This window comes from Lampris incognitus, chromosome 4 (assembly GCF_029633865.1).
Source record: "Lampris incognitus isolate fLamInc1 chromosome 4, fLamInc1.hap2, whole genome shotgun sequence".
Classification (NCBI taxonomy): domain Eukaryota; kingdom Metazoa; phylum Chordata; class Actinopteri; order Lampriformes; family Lampridae; genus Lampris; species Lampris incognitus.
The window spans coordinates 37,830,488-37,853,343 of record NC_079214.1 but is presented as its reverse complement, the minus strand read 5'-3'; positions in this window follow the sequence as shown (position 1 = coordinate 37,853,343).

The following is a 22,856-nucleotide window of genomic DNA, read 5'->3' as shown; positions in this document are numbered from 1 at the left end:
GAGTGACCAGACCAGAAGTTGGTGGCAATGAGGGAGGGGAAATGATGAGGAAATCATCCAACAGATAAACAAGGAATGTTCAGATCCAGCAAAGGGCTTCTGACAGGGTATCAAAGAGTTAAGGGCTGCTTGCAAATTGAAAGTTATCCTAACAGCAAAATAATATGCATCTCGCCAGTGGACACCGAAGAATTGCCAGAAGTCAGGGTTGGTAGGGAGAACTTTGAAGGTGCTGGTGATATCCGCTTTTGAGACCCATGACCGTTCCCTGCCGAGTTTGATGAGGTGATGACATGGTTAACAGTGTCACAGTGAAGGGAGACGTATTCACTCCGAACTGAAGAAGGATGGGAGATGAAAGCATTAAAATGACAAACAGGAGGATTAGTTGTAGACAAGGTGAAGTTGATGGTGGCCTGCTGGGACAGAATGGGTTGAGAGGGAAGACTGGAGTCAAGTATGGAAGGAATTTGCTAATGCAAGGTCTGTGGAGGAAAGCTAGGTGCCGGCATCCCGGTGCCGATGGTTCCAGCTGATGGTTCCAGCTGAGATGAGCTGCATGGACTGGTGAAGCTGGGGTAAGATCCTGGCCTCTTTGTACCAGGAACCTGACTAAAGCAAGCTAACGTGGTTGCTGGAAGTGAGAAGTAGGGATCACTGGCATCCCAGTTCCAGATGCTCCAGCTACAGCCAGCTGCAGTGGTTGCTGGAAGTGAATGGCTGGGGGTGCTGACAACCCGGTGCCAAATGCCCTGGCTAAAGACAGCTGCTGTGGTTGCTGGAAGTGGACAGCTAGGGGTGCTAGCAACCTGGTGCCAGAAGCCGCCCACCTGGGCCAGACTGATGTGAGTGCTGATATGGCGTGACCTCCTTGGTGCATCATGACGGATGAGGCAGATGACGCTGGTTTGGTGGTATGGGTGCTGATAGGTCTATTGACAACAGGCGAGAGAAAGCTGAAACTCCTGTTCGGGTTTGATGTGGCTCAATGTTGGCGGGAATGGAACAAGAAGAGGCTGGGTGAGACGGAGCACCACGTAGGCAGCACGTAAGAGCTGCACAAAGCGTGAATATGCGACAATAGATTTCATTGTCGAGACAATGAAAGTGAAGTTGATGGTTGCCTGCTGGGCCAGAATGGGTTGAGAGAGAAGACCAGAGTTATGTATGGAAGGAGCTTGCTGCTGCAATGGCCGTGGAGGAATGCTGGGTACTGGCATCCTGGTGCTGGTGGCTCCAGTTGACATGAGCTGCAGGGGTGTGTGAAGCTGGGAGATGGAAGATCCTGGTATCCTGGTGCCAGGAGCTCCAGCTAAAGCAAGCTGCTGCAGTTGCTAGAAATAGCCATGAGGGGGCGCTGACATACCAGTGCCAGAACCCCCGGCTAAAGCAAAATGATGTGAATGCTGGAGGAGTGCAATGGGAGATGCTTGCATCCCGATGCCAGAAGCCCCGGCTGAGGCAGGCTGATATGGGTACTGGAGGATGGCAGCTTAGGGCACTGGCATCTCGGTGCCAGATGCCATGGCTGAGGCTGGCTTCTGCGGTAACTGGAAGTTGGTGGCAAGGGGCGCTGGCATCCTGGTGCCGGGTTCCCCTCTTAAGGCTGGTTGTTTTAATTGTTGAAGCTGGAAGACAGGGAGCTCTGTGTTATTTACCCTGGATGATGTAGGCTGTTGGTGCTGGTGCTGAAAAGCCTGCTGGAATGTGCAGGGCCCTGGAATTCTGGTGCTGGGCAAGCCATCTGAAGTGGGTGATTGTCATAAGTGTTGACGAGAGGTGGTTGCTGAAGCCCTGGTGTTATTAATTCTGGCTGGTGCCCCGTCATTGTTTTTGTTCTTGTTCTTTCTGCTGTCTTTGAGCTGGATGATTGGATTGTGCTGTCCCTTTAACAGGAGCGCTGATGTCGCGGTGTGTTGATGGGTGAGCGTGATGAAATTACCTGGAAGAGAGATGGTATTGACGGAGTGATGGGTGCGACGAGCTGACATGAGAGCGTTGAGAAGTTTTGCTTTGTTGTCTGATCGATAAAATGGAATTCCTTAATCTTTTCTTTTATATCTATCTATCTATCTATCTATATATATATATATATATATATATATATATATATATATATACACTACCGTTCAAAAGTTTGGGATCACCCAAACATTTCGTGTTTTCCATGAAAAGTCACACTTATTCACCACCATATGTTGTGAAATGAATAGAAAATAGAGTCAAGACATTGACAAGGTTAGAAATAATGATTTGTATTTGAAATAAGATTTTTTGTACATCAAACTTTGCTTTCGTCAAAGAATCCTCCATTTGCAGCAATTACAGCATTGCAGACCTTTGGCATTCTAGCTGTTAATTTGTTGAGGTAATCTGGAGAAATTGCACCCCACGCTTCCAGATGCAGCTCCCACAAGTTGGATTGGTTGGATGGGCACTTCTTTGAGCAGATTGAGTTTCTGGAGCATCACATTTGTGGGGTCAATTAAACGCTCAAAATGGCCAGAAAAAGAGAACTTTCATCTGAAACTCGACAGTCTATTCTTGTTCTTAGAAATGAAGGCTATTCCATGCGAGAAATTGCTAAGAAATTGAAGATTTCCTACACCGGTGTGTACTACTCCCTTCAGAGGACAGCACAAACAGGCTCTAACAGGTACTATTTAATGAAGATGCCAGTTGGGGACCTGTGAGGCATCTGTTTCTCAAACTAGAGACTCTAATGTACTTATCTTCTTGCTCAGTTGTGCAACGCGGCCTCCCACTTCTTTTTCTACTCTTGTTGTCTGGTTTTTGGTGCAATATCTACATAGGTGTATAGAGGCCCATTTCAAGCAACTATCACTCCAGTGTTCTAATGGTACAATGTGTTTGCTCATTGGCTCAGAAGGCTAATTGATGATTAGAAAACCCTTGTGCAATCATGTTCACACATCTGAAAACAGTTTAGCTCGTTACAGAAGCTACAAAACTGACCTTCCTTTGAGCAGATTGAGTTTCTGGAGCATCACATTTGTGGGGTCAATTAAACGCTCAAAATGGCCAGAAAAAGAGAACTTTCATCTGAAACTCGACAGTCTATTCTTGTTCTTAGAAATGAAGGCTATTCCATGCGAGAAATTGCTAAGAAATTGAAGATTTCCTACACCGGTGTGTACTACTCCCTTCAGAGGACAGCACAAACAGGCTCTAACCAGAGTAGAAAAAGAAGTGGGAGGCCGCGTTGCACAACTGAGCAAGAAGATAAGTACATTAGAGTCTCTAGTTTGAGAAACAGACGCCTCACAGGTCCCCAACTGGCATCTTCATTAAATAGTACCCGCAAAACACCAGTGTCAACATCTACAGTGAAGAGGCGGCTGCGGGATTCTGGGCTTCAGGGCAGAGTGGCAAAGAAAAAGCCATATCTGAGACTGACCAATAAAAGAAAAAGATTAAGATGGGCAAAAGAACACAGACATTGGACAGAGGAAGACTGGAAAAAAGTGTTGTGGACGGATGAATCCAAGTTTGAGGTGTTTGGATCACAAAGAAGAACGTTTGTGAGACGCAGAACAAATGAAAAGATGCTGGAAGAATGCCTGACGCCATCTGTTAAGCATGGTGGAGGTAATGTGATGGTCTGGGGTTGCTTTGGTGCTGGTAAGGTGGGAGATTTGTACAGGGTAAAAGGGATTCTGAATAAGGAAGGCTATCACTCCATTTTGCAACGCCATGCCATACCCAGTGGACAGCGCTTGATTGGAGCCAATTTCATCCTACAACAGGACAATGACCCTAAACTCACCTCCAAATTGTGCAAGAACTATTTAGAGCAGAAGCAGGCAGCTGGTATTCTATCGGTAATGGAGTGGCCAGCGCAGTCACCAGATCTGAACCCCATAGAGCTGTTGTGGGAGCAGCTTGACCGTATGGTACGCAAGAAGTGCCCATCCAACCAATCCAACTTGTGGGAGCTGCATCTGGAAGCGTGGGGTGCAATTTCTCCAGATTACCTCAACAAATTAACAGCTAGAATGCCAAAGGTCTGCAATGCTGTAATTGCTGCAAATGGAGGATTCTTTGACGAAAGCAAAGTTTGATGTAAAAAAAATCTACTAATCTAATCTATATACACTACCGTACGGTAGTGTGTATATATATATATATATATATATATATATATATATATATATATATATATATACACTACCGTTCAAAAGTTTGGGATCACCCAAACAATTTTGTGTTTTCCATGAAAAGTCACACTTATTCACCACCATATGTTGTGAAATGAATAGAAAATAGAGTCAAGACATTGACAAGGTTAGAAATAATGATTTGTATTTGAAATAAGATTTTTTTTACATCAAACTTTGCTTTCGTCAAAGAATCCTCCATTTGCAGCAATTACAGCATTGCAGACCTTTGGCATTCTAGCTGTTAATTTGTTGAGGTAATCTGGAGAAATTGCACCCCCCGCTTCCAGAAGCAGCTCCCACAAGTTGGATTGGTTGGATGGGCACTTCTTTGAGCAGATTGAGTTTCTGGAGCATCACATTTGTGGGGTCAATTAAACGCTCAAAATGGCCAGAAAAAGAGAACTTTCATCTGAAACTCGACAGTCTATTCTTGTTCTTAGAAATGAAGGCTATTCCATGCGAGAAATTGCTAAGAAATTGAAGATTTCCTACACCGGTGTGTACTACTCCCTTCAGAGGACAGCACAAACAGGCTCTAACCAGAGTAGAAAAAGAAGTGGGAGGCCGCGTTGCACAACTGAGCAAGAAGATAAGTACATTAGAGTCTCTAGTTTGAGAAACAGACGCCTCACAGGTCCCCAACTGGCATCTTCATTAAATAGTACCTGTTAGAGCCTGTTTGTGCTGTCCTCTGAAGGGAGTAGTACACACCGGTGAAGGACATCTTCAATTTCTTAGCAATTTCTCGCATGGAATAGCCTTCATTTCTAAGAACAAGAATAGACTGTCGAGTTTCAGATGAAAGTTCTCTTTTTCTGGCCATTTTGAGCGTTTAATTGACCCCACAAATGTGATGCTCCAGAAACTCAATCTGCTCAAAGAAGTGCCCATCCAACCAATCCAACTTGTGGGAGCTGCTTCTGGAAGCGTGGGGTGCAATTTCTCCAGATTACCTCAACAAATTAACAGCTAGAATGCCAAAGGTCTGCAATGCTGTAATTGCTGCAAATGGAGGATTCTTTAACGAAAGCAAAGTTTGATGTAAAAAAAATCTTATTTCAAATAAAAATCATTATTTCTAACCTTGTCAATGTCTTGACTCTATTTTCTATTCATTTCACAACATATGGTGGTGAATAAGTGTGACTTTTCAAGGAAAACACGAAATTGTTTGGGTGATCCCAAACTTTTGAACGGTAGTGTATATATATATATATATATAAAAAAGAGTGGCTACAGTCCAGTAGGAAATTTTTGGAGAAGACTGGTTGTCGGGGGACCTCGCTGGAGCGTGATGACGTTGCGACCGGCTACGGATAATGAGGCTGGTGCATTCACAACGATGGCGGGCGGCTGGCGTTAACTTCGTAGGCAAAGGAGTCGGAGATCTGCGAAAGACGGCAATTAACCGATGTTGAATTGCCCATCCTCTCTTTGCTGATGAGGGAGGTGGGCTGGGAGACGCAGAGGACTTGTCAGGTGAACTGCGGTAGTATTAAATGTTGCAGAGAGATTAACCAGGCGGGATACTAACGATGGAAAAGACTGAGTTGGAGCTCGGTGAACTCACTCGCTTCCTGGACAGCTTTTGGACTACTGAAGGCGTAAGAAGTGGTGGGAAAGTTTTCGGTTTCTGTTGCTGGGTCCGTTGTCCTGATTTTATCTGAATAGATCATCGTCTGGTGGGGATAATGAGACGAAATCCATACTCAAGAAGGTGAGTGGATGGATGATGTTGCTCGTCTGGTAGTAGCGCCATTTGTTTGCGTGTGCTCGAGGTCATGTTGCGTGATCTTGGTTCTAACACAGAATACGCGAGCAGAAGGGGAGGAGAGGGGTTGGGTGGGTATTTATAGGAATGCTAGAAGTGGCGCGGTTGAGGTTTGGTCCTGCTCCTGAAACTCGCTGGATAAGCTTCAGTACTCTACGACTGACCTGAAAGAACTTGAAGTGACCTGTTTGAGCATGTGAGCATCTGCGCATGAGCCCGCTTCCATACAGTTGCTCTGCATGTGTCTTTTGACCACAACTTTTGATTCATTGCAATAAAATCAAAATCAAATCAATTTTATTTGAAGAGCCCAAAATCACCAATTACAAAATTGACTCAGAGGGCTTAACAGCAACACAACATCCTGTCCTTAGACCCTCTCATCGGATAAGGAACAACTCCCTAAAATAAAAAACCCTTCAACAGGGAGAAAAGGTAGGAAGAACCCTCAGGGAGAGCAACAGAGGAGGGATCTCTCTCCCAAGACAGACAGCGTGCAATGGATGTTGTGTTCACTCAATTTACATAATACAACATTGAAAGAGGATAACATAATTATAATGGACGTAAAATTTATGAAGAACATGATGCACAGGATGCCAAGCAGTGTCCAGATGCCAACGGAACAGTCCAGGACCCAAGCCACGCGACCAGCAAAAAAAAAGCAAATTCATTATTTCTAGTTTATTTTTCATACAAAGTGGGATGTAACGTCAGCCCTATGTTGGTGACGATGAAGAAATTTGCTGTAATTTCAAAACTGGATTACTCGACAACACGTTGTCACGCTAGCATCACTGGAAAGGGGAAGTGATGCCGTTTATTTTGATATGTGGCACGCGATAGGGACTTCATGGCTTATTCAAACGAGAACCAGAAGTATGAAAATGGGTGAAGAAATTAGTAAAGATATTACTTTGCAGAAGTTTGATCTGTCTTCATAGCGTGATTATTTTGGTATGTTCAAATATGCGACTAGCATCATTACAAAGCTCTGGTTCCGCTCTTTCTTTTGATACGTGCTCCATATCTATGCAACAGGGAGTTCACGAGTAATTCAAACAAGAGAAATGGGTTGTGACATTGGACGCACAGCTGTATGAGGATGATTAAATTTGGTGTAAATTCAAAATTATTTTTCCCGCCAACACTTCGTCACATAGACAAGCATCTAGCATCGTTGGAAAGCTCAAGGTGTGCCATTTCACTGGACATGTGCTCAGTCTTGCTGCTATGAATACTTCGTGAGCAATTCAGCCGAGAAGAAGGGATGTGAATTTGGACGCAAATTGCGTCTGTCTGGCTCTAAGGGTTAAATGATAGTCTCTTACTTTTGTTATACATTTTACTTCACATTTAAACACATCCAAGTTAATTTCTTTTTTTCTTGTTAGGTTTTTAATGCACTAGTGCGTTGGACCGTTAAGCCCCACATGTTTGAATCTCAACATAACGACATGTACAGACCCATATCAGCTTGATCGTCGTGTTCAGGGTCATTGCTGGCGGTGACAGTTAGAGACGGCCCACGGCTCGCCTGGGTGCTGGGGTGATTTGTAAGCCGATTTGTGCCTTTATTTCCCTTGGCCATACACATGCAGTCACAGGGCCTTTTTTTTTTTACACACACACACACACACAAACAACCAAAAGAAGAAAAAAAAACCCTATACAAAACACACAAAAGGCCTCCCAGAGGGCAATCTGTTCTGAATCGCATTACAGCCATTTCCCATTCTGTAGGTGGGCACCGGCCCCAACAGAAATCAAATATTTATCATGTTGTATTAACCCCCACCACGGCCCGGCACATACACACGAACATCGACCATTGCTCTACATGGTAGCTCTACGCGCTGAATTCATTATCCTTTTAGGGACATAGCTCAGGCCCTGTGTGTGGTGTGTGTACAAACAGAGACACATGCACAACCACACACATGCAAACACACCACGCATATACGTATACACGTCAAGAACTTGTCATATAACCAGTAGCCTACTGTCTATACCTGTTGTTGTTTCAGTGAATAAAAGTTTTAATGAAATATATGTTATGAATAATAGAAATAATACCCCCCCTCCCCTCCCATTGGCGTTGCATGACGGTCTTTCCACGTCTGATCCTTTCCCTGCATTTCCTCTCCATCATCGGTCAAGGAGTGTTTGTTATTAAAGTTACAGTCATCTGGCTGCTGAAAAGATCTGAATGTTGAATACACCTATTGGATTTCTGAGAACCAAGCTTTTATCCTCCACCAAGAGTCGTGCATGGACAGAAAAAAGAGGGCAACAGAGAAAGAGAACACAGAGAGAGAGAGAGAGAGAGAGAGAGAGAGAGAGAGGGGGGGGGGGGGGGGACAAAAGTACTGCACGCACCCATGAAGCATGGTTGCAACACCTGCAAATATGCACACACACACACACAAACATGCAATGCCCCTCCCTGCTTCTCACCTCTTCTCCCTCACCTTTCCGCTTTTCTGTTCTCCCCCTCCTATTCTCCTTTCTTCTTCCCTTCTTTTCCCCTCTTCTTCTTTCCTCTCCTCTCCTCTCCTCCCTTCTCCTCTCCTTTTTCTGGAGGAGTATCCCTATTATACATGACCCCAGCAGCATATTGGTCTGATCAATATGCCGGTTGTTATGGCGATCAAACAATGCATCCCTTGCCCGTGGCAGGTCAAGGCAAATGCCCTTGACAATGTATGTGATGATAAAGTGTCTTATTACCCAACACACAGGAGTTTCCAGATTACTTTGAATATCGAAGAAATCAATGTGACTCACTTCAGTCTTCCCCTCTGACCTTGGTGTGTGCTCGTACAATTCTCATGTGTGTATAGTATGTGTACATGTGAGTATTATGAGGTATTTGTATGTGTGTGTGTGTGTGTGTGTGTGTGTGTGTGTTTTCCTATAGTGTGTGTGGCTGTGAAGTTTTCCTTGTCTTTGTCCTAAACTATCTATACCAGAGGGTAAAAAGGCAATTAGTGTCAATGAAAAACAACAGAGGCATCTAGAGCCAACATTCATCTCAGTCCAGCTGGCACAAAAGGCGGCTTGTAGCGATGTCCGCCACGGTTAGCACTGAAATGTTAAGGACAGATTTATAGATGTAAATATGTTGACTCCTTGACTTTGGAGATAACTCCATCTTTACGGGGTAATATTTCTACACATTACTTCTTTACATTAGGTGAATACTGCACTTAAAACTCTGCCATTTAATTATTTGCACCGGCCTAATAAACATGACTTTATGGCGGTCATAAATCAACCAAACAAAAACACTCTTCCCACTGTTAATCTCACATATTCCACCATAAAACAAGATCTATAAAAAAGATGTGTTTTACAAGAAAACGTGTGTAGCTGAATAGCTTAAGTAAATGTAATAAATGTGGCTAGAATGGTATATAAATCTTGACTGCTGCATGTTGTTAATTTGATACATTAGGCAATAATTTGCAATAAATAACTGTTTATTGGCTTGACCATCCTGTACCAAGGCCTAATGATATGAATTTAGCAAGTTTTGGTTAAGATTTCAATTAAGTGCACAACATTCCACACAAAAGCACAAAGACGGTTCATTAACAGGAAAGTTAAAGATATTGCCATTTAATTATTCATAAGATACAAAGAAACCAATCCTAGAATAGAATCAATTAAATTTCGAAATGTCCTCTATTGGAACCGGATATTTTAAAAGTACGGTACAAAAACTCCTATGAAACAGTGACGGCAGGTGGTGATAATGGGCGGGTGGGCTAACAAATGCATTACACCCATCAATAGTTCACACTGCAGAAACAGCAGCATCACAGCCGAGATACCAAGTTACAGCAACAACACTATATACCCTGTTATAGCAAGTACCTCTACAACATCACGATAGAGGAGTGCCCACAAGAATGGCATGATGTCAAAAAACTATCCCTCTCTCTCTCTCTCACTCACTCACTCACTCACTCACTCACTCACTCACTCACTCACTCACTCACTCACTCACTCACTCACTCACTCACTCACTCACTCACTCACTCACTCACTCACACACACACACACACACACACACACACACACACACACACACGTTTCCTAATTTTCTTGGATAAATCAAAGAAAGTTGAATCAGTTCATCTGGATACAATGCTTATTGACAGATTCGTTTTGTCGCTCATCTAAGAGACCTCTTCAGTCTAATCTGACTGCAGGTATCCCCACCCTTATGAAAAATACAGTGGCATAATGACCGAAACCAACAACCAGTTTCATATACAAACTGCCGTGGCCATTAACTAGCATTTCAATGGCCGTGTGTACTATTCACAGAGGATTTGGGAATGTTTGCAATCACAGCATTGTAAAATGGTTGGTGATAGATGTACTCTGAGGCTCACCCCTTTGTTCAGGGATGGTCGTTCCATCTTCCCATAGATGGCCTCTTTGACTCCCCATTCAAACCAGCGTTCCTCTCTATAAAGGATGTGCACATCCTTATCCTTGTCATTTCCAGTGCATTCATGCATTCTGATTGGCAAAACATAACACGAGGGCTGGTTACACAAGATTTGATCGCAACCCTCCCAGTGAAAAACTATCGTATTTCTCGAACAATAAATCGTAGATTTTTTTAACTTGTCTGACTGGTCCTGCGATTTATATTCCAAAGCGATTTTCCAATCTAATTTTGTCAGACGAATAAAATGCATTTCAACTACGACCACTAGATGGCACTGTTTAATCTTGTGTCTCAATTGAAAATACTGTACCAACCATAGCAATTGAATGAGTAGAACGGACAGTTAACTGTTTGCCGTGGTCATTTGAGTAGTTCAAAAGAAAATGGTGGCTGTTGTTAGTTGTTATGGTGCGAACACACGCCAGTGGGGCAGTAAATGTTCGTACTACTCCACTGCTTGTTTAGTCATTACTGCAAAACCTCAATTCAGTGTGACCGCGACTTATAAAAAGCGTCCGCGACTTGCCGCAAGCCACCTTATACAGAAGTTAGCCCACTACAACAGTCAACAGTTCTTTGCAATGGCAGCGGTACAGATAAAAATGCCACTGCTCTGGCCATCCTGCTATGCTGATTTGAATGGGAATATATCCACTGTGGCGACTATGTACATATATATATATAATACGCCAAATTCTTAAAGGTATATAGCCCCCCCCGTGGACATTCTGGCTTTCATGTTTCTCTTGTTATCGTTGATCTGTTCAAATCTATTTTAATTAGCTACTACACGGAAAAAAATAATTATGAAGGAAAATTCAACTCTGAAGAATAAGATATGATGTTCAATGAGCATTTAAAACGCAGAATTTGCATAAAAAGTGATCCTGTGATGGCCTGGTGGCCTGTCCGGGGTGTCTCCCTGCCTGCCACCCAGTGACCGCTGGGATATGCTCCCGCTTCCTGCGACCCCTATCAGGATAAGCAGATTGGCTAATGAATGAATGAATATATATATATATATATATATATATATATATATATATATATATATATATATATATATATATATATATATATATATATATATATATATATATATATATATATATCAATACAGATGAAAGGGAAAAAGTTTTAATACATAGCGGTACAAGCCTGTTTCGTGTGTCGCGCACTCATCAGCTGCTAATGATTTTTTTTTCTCCTGCATCTATATTGATATTTCGCTCCTCATTAGTTGAGCACTTCTATCAACACCATTGACGGTTTCGGGAAAAAAACGCCATATTTTTTTTTCTTCCTCACAATAACGAGTTTTTACAGTGCAACTTATACTCTGGTGCAAGTCCAGGAAATAAGGTAGTTTCAGACCTGGTTACAGACAGGCATAATGTAATTTCCTAATTATTCTCAGCTTCCCCATCTCTTTTGAATATACTCTCTGATACAGCAGATATTCACTCAATAAACATCCCCGCTCGACCATTAAATTAACAGTTAGGACTCGACATATTAAACACACAGAGTTGAGCATTTTTGGATAGCTCATAACTTATCAGTCATACTGTTACGGGAAAGTGTCTTTTAAACAGTGCTTTTTCCAATGAGCACAGCTATGACCATACAGAAACGTCTACAGGTATCCTATTTTTGATATGAAGAGAATATGAAAATCGAATCTGTTAACCATGGTGACTACAAATGTGAATTGGCAGCTCACCTAAAGCAAAAAAAACTCTGCTCTCTGCTCAGTTATTTATCAGTTTGCTTTGTTTCATTGACCTATTCACGTTATCAATAAGTAATTAATTTTCCTGGCTAAGGGAAAATTCCTTTGCGTGTGGCTAAGCAGTCATTTGAGTATAGTCTTTTTGTTAGAAAATTTACAATTCAAATTTGCAGATGGGAGAAAATTTCAATAATTAGATCTCTTTTGCCTTATTTTGTTTTTGTCTCTTTTTCTCTGAGAATGGAACATTTTTTTTTCTGTTCATGCACTGATGGTGGACATCAGTGTGGGTGAGGGAACGAAAGACATCTGTTGAGTGAACACACACACACACACACACACACACACACACACACACACACACACACACACACACACACACACACACACACACACACACACACACACACACACATTGCTCCCCTGACTACCTCCATGGTCCACTTTCCCAATTCTAAATGTGTCTTTACTGGAGGTTCATTGTTGCTTCAGCCCATTGTAAGCAGAAAGGAACTTTTCTTGCAATAAAAACACAAGACGGTTAAAACAGACATAACAGAACACTCACAAAAGAGAATTCAGTAAAGAAACTCTGTAAAAAACTGTAAAGAAAAAAACTCCCATTTCTAATTTCCCCATATATTTGCAGAATAGCAGGGGTTAGATTTTTCACTTGAATTTCTATATTGTAGGTGTAGATGTTGTCTGTACAATGATGTATAAATATACTGTCCTTTAGATCTTGTTAGTTACTCATACTTTTATTTTCTATTGTAGAATATCATGAAGAGCTATTAGAGTCTATGTTTGAATCAAAACTGAAAATGTCACATATGTAGTTGGAACTCGCTGTTTAATTGCCTTGTAAATTTGTTTTTTAACAACTGTTTTATTGTTGTTGTTTTTTTGTGCTTCATATATTCCTATTGCCCTATTCCTTTACTTTTCTCTTCTCATTTTAATTCTGTTCTATTGGTACTTGTGCCGCCTTTTGATTTTCTAAAGTGGTTCTGAGCTGTGCAAAGGGACTATTATCATTATCATCATCATTATTATTATCATTAACTAGATTATTGAGCATACATAAAGACATATTATTACTATCATCATTATTATTATTATTATTATTATTATATTTTTATCCTTATTAACAATAATAATAATAATACACCATGAAAGTATTTATTTTACATTATATAGATTTGGTATAACTGTGGTATAAAATTGTTACTACCACAGCAATGCAATTTGGTCAGAAAGGATTTGTATTTGTACATTTGTGTGTACTGCCACTGTAGCTTAGACAAGGGTTTGATAGAAACAGCGGTAAAACATTTAAGACTTGCTTATAATGCCTCAAAATGCTTTGAGCAAAACCGAGAGCAAAATGTCTTTGTTACTGTTACGCATAAGGGTAGTGGCTGAAAAGAAAACCTCCTAACACTTTGAACCACGTCTGGATATGAACACCATCATTACACGGTAGAAGGACCTTGGCTTGGCAGGGAGCAAAGCCTCTGGTTCCAGCAATACGATGCAGTGCAGCTGGATACCTCTGGTGGTCCTTGGCTCTTTCTAGTTGTTTCGTAATACAATGATTCATATTTTTGATTTTGCCCAAGTTGCCCCAGATAGATCATGAAGACACGTTATTTCCCATTCCTCAAGTGAAACCATTATTATGCCGTGTCGTTGGCAGGGTAGCCAGTTGAACTATTTCTTTACAGGTGAACCGTGGCTGCAAGATTGGTCAGGGCAGCTCCAGCCCAGAAAGAGAAATCGCACAGGAGAGGAAGGGGAATCGGATCAGCGAGCACAATAAACCAACAAACCTAAAGAAAATGACCTCAAAACCAAGCATTTGCCAACCTGGCAGACATATTCCAGCGGAAAGAGGAATATATTTTAAGGAAGAACGAGTGTAAAACATATAACTGCAGGCTGTCATTGTGTTTGCTCACTCCGGTGGTAAAATGGAGGACATACATCGTCCCTTATTGCCTAAAGACCCACAATGCTATTCCAGTTGCCTTTGGTGTGGTGCGTGGCGCTGGTCACTCGGGGAGTGTGCTTCAGGAGTCATATCGTCAGATGGATCATATCAATTTGCCACAAAAACAATATAGTCATTTTTCCCCTCCTCTCCTCCTCCACATATTCTTTCCTCCTTCCGTCTCTCTTGGCCTCCTATGTCTCACATATGTGAGGAGAAAACACACAAACACTGCTTGTGTAGTCTTTCTCTTTTTTTTCTTTCTCTCCTTCCATCTCTTCTGCTCTCTACCTGTCTTTCCACCTCTTCTCTCTCTCTCTCTCTCTCTCTCTCTCTCTCTCTCTCTCTCTCTCTCTCTCGGGTCCCAACATTCTCTCCCTCCATTATGTCTGCTTACATTTTCTCTCCTTCTCTTTCTTAAATTCTCTTTCTCTTTTCTTGCTCTTTCCTCCTCCTGGTCAAAAGTGATGGATGAAGGTCTGTCAAAGGTCAGCTCCATATCCCCCGTTACTCTTTGCTCTGCGGCTGCACTGTCCAGCATGCTACTACTGCCACCCCGTGGACAGAAAGGCAACTGTACAAGGCAAGTCAAAATGAGGCTGCTGATGATGGGCAATGATAGGAAAAAAGAGGTAATGGTGAGCAACGTAGATGTAACAGATATCTGCAGTTGCAAGCACACAGCTAGAATAAAGCTTCCTCTCTGCCCTCAGAATATGTTGGTTTACTCCAGGCCAACCTATATCATACTTTACAATAAGCAGGTGAAAATGAGAATGCAGGGAGAATATGAAGAAGAGAATATGAATAAATGGGAAGGGTAGAGGACTAAAATATGAAGGTTACAGAGAGATGGAAAGGAAAGGAAAGGAAAAATGCAGTGGAGAACAAGGCAGAAGACAAAGTCTTACAAAAACCTTACAATATTTGCCCATCTGGGCCCTAAGACTACAAACATTTTGTGTGAGTGTTGTAGGCCAACAATTAACAAATAATTAAGGGTGAGTAGACAAGTACTGGCAAATTAAATGTATGTTTTATTCAAATCAGATAAAATAGAATAGAATGGAACAGAATAGAATAGTATGGAATTTTGAACATGAAGACAGACCTAAGTAACCTGTGGGCATATTTCATACTAATAGTGAAAATGCAATGCAGTTTGCATGAGAATATATTAATACTATTTAATAGGAGCTCTATTTAGGATTGAGTGCATGCATACCAATGGGCTGATGTGCTATGCAGGGGCAGGACACAGACCTGGGGTTGGGTAAGGGAGGAGTGGATGTCTGAGTGTGGTGTGTGTATGTGTGTATACTAGTACTTAACCATGCAATGCAGGTAACGCTAGCATACAGAAAGATAAAAAAGCGGGATATTTTGAAAAGTACAAAATAAGATAAAGATAAAAAAATAAATCTATGCAGAATACACACAGGAGCGTACACACACACACACACACACACACACACACACACTTTGTTGTCATAATCCAATGGAACACTTATATTGGTGTGCACATGTATGCTGGTGGGTGAACAGAAGAAAAACAATCGGTAACACTTTACAATAAGGGTACATTAATTAGCATGAGCTTATGCAGTAATAAGCATTAACTAACGGTTAACTAACCCGATTAAACGTAACCCTAACCCTAATAAGCATTAAGTAACTGTTAACAAATTTCTCTTGTTAACATTTATTAAGGGTCTACATGTTAATTAAGGCATTAACTAATATTAGTAAATGATGAACACCATTAGTAAATGATTACTAGACACACTAGTTAACTGTTAATTAACTGTTAGTTAATGCTTATTACTGGTTAATCGATGCACCCTTATTGTAAAGTGTAACAAAAACAAAAAAACAGTATTGCTACAATGCTCTATATATTGTATAGATTATATATGGAAGGGGCATTATTGACGAACTGACCTGTTGTCCAGATGACAAACAAGCGATCCCATGCTGCCTTTGCACATTTCCCTTCCTCTTATTCCACGCATTGTGTCCTTCTTCCTCACATTCGCGTTTTTTCAATCACCACTGAGCCCTGCAGATGAAAGAAGACGAAAAAAAAACAGAAAACTGAAATATTAGCTTAAACTGAAGTATTACTTTAATACTTCGATTGAAATAACCTGGCTCCAACATTTTCAAAAGAGCAGGCTCCATTGCCTGAGGCAAGAGTGTAATGTGTGAGTTAAAGTGTATGGCCTGTCACTTCAGATTAGAGAACGGGCTCTGTGTGCCTTTGACAGAGAGCCAACAGGGGTAATGGGAGGTGAAGGAAATTATAGTTTGTAAAAATCATGTGAATGGAGATATAGAACAAAGAAGTGTCATTTTTCTCACATTGTTGGTCTGCACCAACTGTGCACTGATTACAATGTTGTGTGCATGTGTGTGTGTGTGTGTGTGTCTGTGTGTGTGTGTGTGTGTGTGTATCTATGCCCAAATGTACTATATCATGTGTTGTGTTTTCGCACAATATTCATCACAAATGTCATCTATATTTATTCATAAATACACAGTTAATCTAAAATCCCTCTCCTGCAAACATTATCTTGAATTGGATTATCAAATTCATACTTATGTTACCAGCCGCCAGCCTGCATCTTCCTCGCTTTCAAAACCACTCTCCCCCAATTTCCAATAAAATACCGGAATCTGTCGACTAGTTATATTCACAATTGGCACTATTTACTTTAAACTAATCTGTCAGGCTGTGCATCTCTTCGTTTTGTTTTTTAGCATTCTATTAATGTTCACAGGTTGAAAATTTGATCTGAATATCGCTTAAATTGCCAAAGCTTCTTTGGCTGAAAGTGACTGGTGCAAACTAAAAAGAAAAAAAAGAAATATAGCACACAAAGCTGTCAGTTTAATGGGAAAGGAATAAGGCCTGACAGCATGTCAAACCTTACCAACAGATCAGAACTGCCAGTGAGCGCTCACTTACTGTACTGTTAATATTGGTGGTGTTCTTGTTCCAATGTTTATAGGAGAAAATGTAGTTTAGTAAAAAGTTGTGGTTAGGAAATCGAATTTGCTCACAGAGATCAGTAAAAGTTTTATAACATATAGTATATAATCTGGTATCATCTATACTATTAGTGAAGTACAGTTGAACTACTAACTGCACTAGCTGTAGTTGAGGTCACTCAAACACTGGTATAAATGGAATATCAGAATACTGGCCTCTGAGAGGACACTCTGAAAACCGGGTTTCAATAGTCCTATGCCTGCGGTCCTCTCAGAAAATCTGACAAACCCCATGAAAATGTTTTAGCACTGACTTTACCTTTTCACACTCTCCAGTGTCCTCTACCTCATCATTCGTGCTTTGTGGTGGGTCCAGATGCTAAGTAGGAATAAAAACAACAAATACACGAGAACCAAGGGAAGAGGGATGAATTTGTGGAAATGAAATGCCACTAAGAGTCCTTGACCCTGTTAAACTCATTAAACCAATACTACTACTACTACTACTACAACTACTTTCGGCTGCTCCCGTTAGGGGTCGCCACAGCAGATCATCCGTTTCCATTTCTTCCTGTCTTCTGCATCTTCCTCTGTCACACCAGCCACCTGCATGTCTTCCCTCACCATATCCATAAACCTCCTCTTTGGCCTTCCTCTTTTCCTCTTCCCTGGCAGCTCCATATTCAGCATCCTTCTACCAATATACCCAGCATCTCTCCTCCACACATGTCCAAGCCATCTCAATCTTGCCTCTCTTGCTTTGTCTCCAAGCTGTCCAACCTGAGCTGTCCCTCTAATATGGTCATTCCTAATCCTGTCCTTCTTCATCACTCCCAATGAAAATCTTAACATCTTCAACTCTGCCACCTCCAGCTCCACCTCCTGTCTTTTCATCAGTGCCACCGTCTCCAAACCATATAACATAGCTGGTCTCACAACCATCTTGTAAACCTTCCCTTTAACTCTTGCTGGTACCCTTCTGTCGCAAATCACTCCTGACACTCTTCTCCACCCACTCCACCCTGCCTGCACTCTCTTCTTCACCTCTCTTCTGCACTCCTCGTTACTTTGGACAGTTGGCCCCAAGTATTTAAACTCATAATAATAATGATAGTAATAAATTAAACTTATTTAGCATTTTTCTAACACTCAAAGTCACTTTACAATAAACGGGGTGAAACAAGACAACAGATAAACATAACACAGATATACAGGGGTGGGAAGGGAGGCTACGAGAGGGATAAGTGGCAGCCACACATGATGCCAGCAGTACTTTCCCACTTTAACAGATACAAAAGGGCAAGAAAAACAAAAAACAACAGCACTATAGACGTTGATTTTCTGTAGGGGGTTTACTCGTTTAGCCTATTCCTCTCCCGAGGTATCCACTAGGCAGTGGTACTATTTAACCCATAGCTGGGGGCTGGTACGTGGGCATCAGGGAATACCCACACACCGGTGGGCCTGCCTACCGCATGTCTAGGGGCCAGACCTCCCCGAGTCCCTTGTAGCTCAGCCAGGGTCCAAGGTGTACCAAGTTACTGTTTGTTGCCACAAGGAGGCACTACATAGGGCTTGCTGTTGGAGAGGCTATGTACTGGCAGGGAGGGATTTACCTGCTCGGCTCTCCTCTTTGCATTTCTGCTAGCCAGTGGTGAAGGTTGAGAGTGAGACATGACAGGCACAGAACACTACACCAACATACTAGACGCTTCACAACAATCCAACTTCTTACACAAGAATGTCAGACACACTCATATGCCTTCATCACCTCTACTCCTTACATCCTCACCATTCCACTGTCCTCCCTCTCATTCACGCATAAGTATTCCGTCCTGCTTCTACTGACTTTCATTCCTCTTCTCTCCAGTGCATACCACCTCTCCAGGCTCTCCTCAACTTGCACCCTACTCTCGCTACAGAACACAATGACATCCGCAAACATCATAGTCCACGGAGACTCCTGCCTGATCTTGTCCGTCAACCCGTCCATCACCATTACAAACAAGAAAGGGCTCAGAGCCGATCCTTGATGTTACTTGCTAACCTTAAGCCTTTATTACATTTTTTACAAACCTTTTGAATTTCTCTCAACCGGTGGCGGCTGGCCAGTACAGGGCACTGGGGCGCCGCCCCCTTTAAAAATCAACAGATGAAAATCTACTTAAACATGTTAAATATTTTAGCTGTATAATGCAAATAATTATGAAATAAAAGTGTTTTTCAGTCTGTGAGCACCTGTCATCAGCCATTAAATATTGGTTCCAAATGGTATTTGGTTGATTTGTGTCTGAATAAATATACTTCCTACATGAGGGGCGCCGGCCAAACGATACCTTATCTAAGCCCTCAGACTTTTGGTGAGCAGGTGACCTGAGGCTGCTGTCTAATTGGTTTCTTCAGATTTTCCATGGGGCGCAGTTCTGTGTGCCCCAGAGACTCCCACTTTTATTGGCAGTGAATTGGTACTGTTTTAATGTTTTTTGATCTAATGTGATTGGACAATTCTCGTGGCCCTCAATCATGTTCACACCCACCACCACGCCTCGTCTTGACTGTCAATCATCCACCGTCTATGAACCCTGATAAAATCTATAGGCTACATTTGTCCTTCTTAGTAACTCTGTGACTGTATGGGCATTAAAGCAGCTGTCAGGTGTGCTGCGCCAAGGTAAATTGCACCCCCCACCCCAAACATTTTTAGCACCAGCCGCCACTGCTTTCAACTTACAGTTAGTTATAGTTAAATTATTTAATCATTTTCAATTTCGGTGCAATGATTCGGGCTTGCTTTTAACGGGTGTAGAAGGACCATCGAACAACTGGGTCTGCCGGGATAATACAACACAGTGAAAGTACTCCAATGCAAGTAAAAGTCCTGCATTCAAAACCTTCAGAAAAAGGTATGTATAAACAGTAAAATCTACTTAAAAATCTGAAAAGTAAAAGTACATATTGTTACGAGAGTTGGCCTGTAGGTGGCAACAGTGTGTTAAGCTTATGCATATGTGATCTACTAGACAGGAGAAGCAGAATGATTGCACCAAAGTGCAAGGCATGTTCTGTACTATGTCCCAGAGTTATAAATAAAGCTTCATAAACCCACGTATCTGCATGATCATTTCAACATGGTGTCAGAACTGGACTCAGCGGCAACCAACAGAAGAAGAAAATAATAAATTTGAGGGCGGAAAACTTCCACATTGAGACAGCTAGCTGGGTAACATTGCTGCTGAGAAAGACCGCGCTAGCTACAATGGCAGAAGCAAACGCTAATTTCCCGGCGATTCCAGTGTCAGAACAGATGGACATGAAAGGAGACGTATTCAACAACTGGACATTCTTTAGAGCACAATGGGGAAACTCCGAGATTGCAACTGGACTGAATGAAAAGGAAGACAAAATCCGCGTGGCTGCTCTGCTAACCGTTATGGGCAAGAGATGTCATATGCTGTAACAGCACCTTTACATGACAGATGTAGACAGACGCAAACCTGATAAGATTCTAGATGTACTTGAAAAGCACTTTGAACCATCCAGGAATGTGATTTGTGAGGGCTATATATTCCATACCACTCAACAGAGCCAGTGTGAGTCAGTAGACCAATATGTTGCAAACTTGAGGAAGTTAGCGCACACCTGTGATTTTGGCGCTTTGAATGAGGAAATGATACGTGACAGGCTTGTCATCGGGACAAAAGATGTTGGCGCTCGCACGCGCATGCTGAGGGGATCCGACCTCACGCTAGCGAAAGCTATAGACACTTGCAGGGCAAGCGAACAAGCACAGATCCAAAACAAGAGAATGAGCGGAGGGGAGCAGGAGACCGTGAACTATGCATCACGCGAAAGACGTTCAGAGGGGCAAAGCTCTGCTCGCCGTCACAAGCCTACAGAATCCACGGGCGCTGCAAACAGAGAAAGGAAGCCAGAAGGCACATGCCACTACTGTGGGTCCACACATGAGAGACTGAAATGCCCAGGATACGGAGCCATCTGCAAAGCCTGTGGTAAGAAGAACCATTTTGCCGAAGTATGCAAACAAGCACATCACAAACCTCATGTTAATCTGATGCGGGAAGACAGTGAGCCAGATGATGAATCAACAGATGAAATGTGGTACATCTCACATGTAAACTCCATACAAGACAAGGCTCATAAGATGTTTGTCAAGCTGAAGCTGACCCCGCCAATTCATGGAAAAATTACATATGACCCCAGCTACACAGTGAAATGTCAATTGGACACAGGCTCAACTGTCAATGTACTGAGCTCCCGAGACGTACAACGCATAACACAGGATGGCAACCCAGCTCTCCATCCCAGCAAAGCCACTCTCAAGCTACAGTGGCTTGCAAAAGTATTCATACCCCTTGAACTTTTCCACATTTTGTCACGTTACGACCACAAACATAAATATATTTTATTGGAATTTTATGTGAAAGACCAACAGAAAGTGGCACACAATTGTGAAGTACAAAGAAAATTGTACATGATTTAAAAAAATTTTTACAAATAAAAAACTGAAAAGTGCTGTGTGCAAAAGTATTCAGCCCCCTTTTCTCTGAGTGCAACCAATTGCCTTCAGAAGTTGCCTGATGATTGCTGAATGATCGAATGTTGACCTAATGACTAAATAGAGTCAACCTGTGTGTAATCTAATCTCAGTACAAATACAGCTGTTCTGTGACGGCCTCAGAGGTTTGTTAAGGGAATATTGGGGAGCAAACAGCATCATGAAGTCCAAGGAACACACCAGACAGGTCAGGGATAAAGTTGTGGAGAGGTTTAAAGCAGGGTTAAGCTATAAAAAGATTTCCCAAGCTTTGAACATCTCACGGAGCACTGTACAATCCATCATCCGGAAATGGAAAGAGTATGGCACAACTGCAAACCTACCAAGACACGGCCGTCCACCTAAACTTACAGGCCGAACAAGGAGAGCACTGATCAGAGATGCAGCCAAGAGGCCCATGGTGACTCTGCACGAACTGCAGAGATCCACAGCTCAGGTGGGGGAATCTGTCCACAGGACAACTATTGGTCATGCACTGCACGATGGAAGAGTGGCAAGAAGAAAGCCATTGTTAAAAGAAAACCATAAGAAGTCCCGTTTGCAGTTTGCCAGAAGCCATGTGGGGGACACAGCAAACATGTGGAAGAAGGTGCTCTGGTCAGATGAGACCAAAATTGAACTTTTTGGCCTAAATGCAAAACGCTATGTGTGGCGGAAAACTAACACTGCACATCACTCTGAACACACCATCCCCACTGTCAAACATGGTGGTGGCAGCATCATGCTCTGGGGGTGCTTCTCTTCAGCAGGGACAGGGAAGATGGTCAGAGTTGATGGGAAGATGGATGGAGCCAAATACAGGGCAATCTTGGAAGAAAACCTGTTGGAGTCTGCAAAAGACTTGAGACTGGGGCAGAGGTTCACCTTCCAGCAGGACAACGACCCTAGACATAAAGCCAGGGTTACAATGGAATGGTTTAAAACAAAACATATTCATGTGTTAGAATGGCCCAGTCAAAGCCCAGACCTAAATCCAATTGAGAATCTGTGGCAAGATCTGAAAACTGCCGTTCACAAACGCTCTCCATCTAATCTGACTGAGCTTGAGCTGTTTTGCAAAGAAGAATGGGCAAAAATGTCAGTCTCTGGATGTGCAAAGCTGGTAGAGATATACCCCAAAAGACTTGCAGCTGTAATTGCAGCAAAA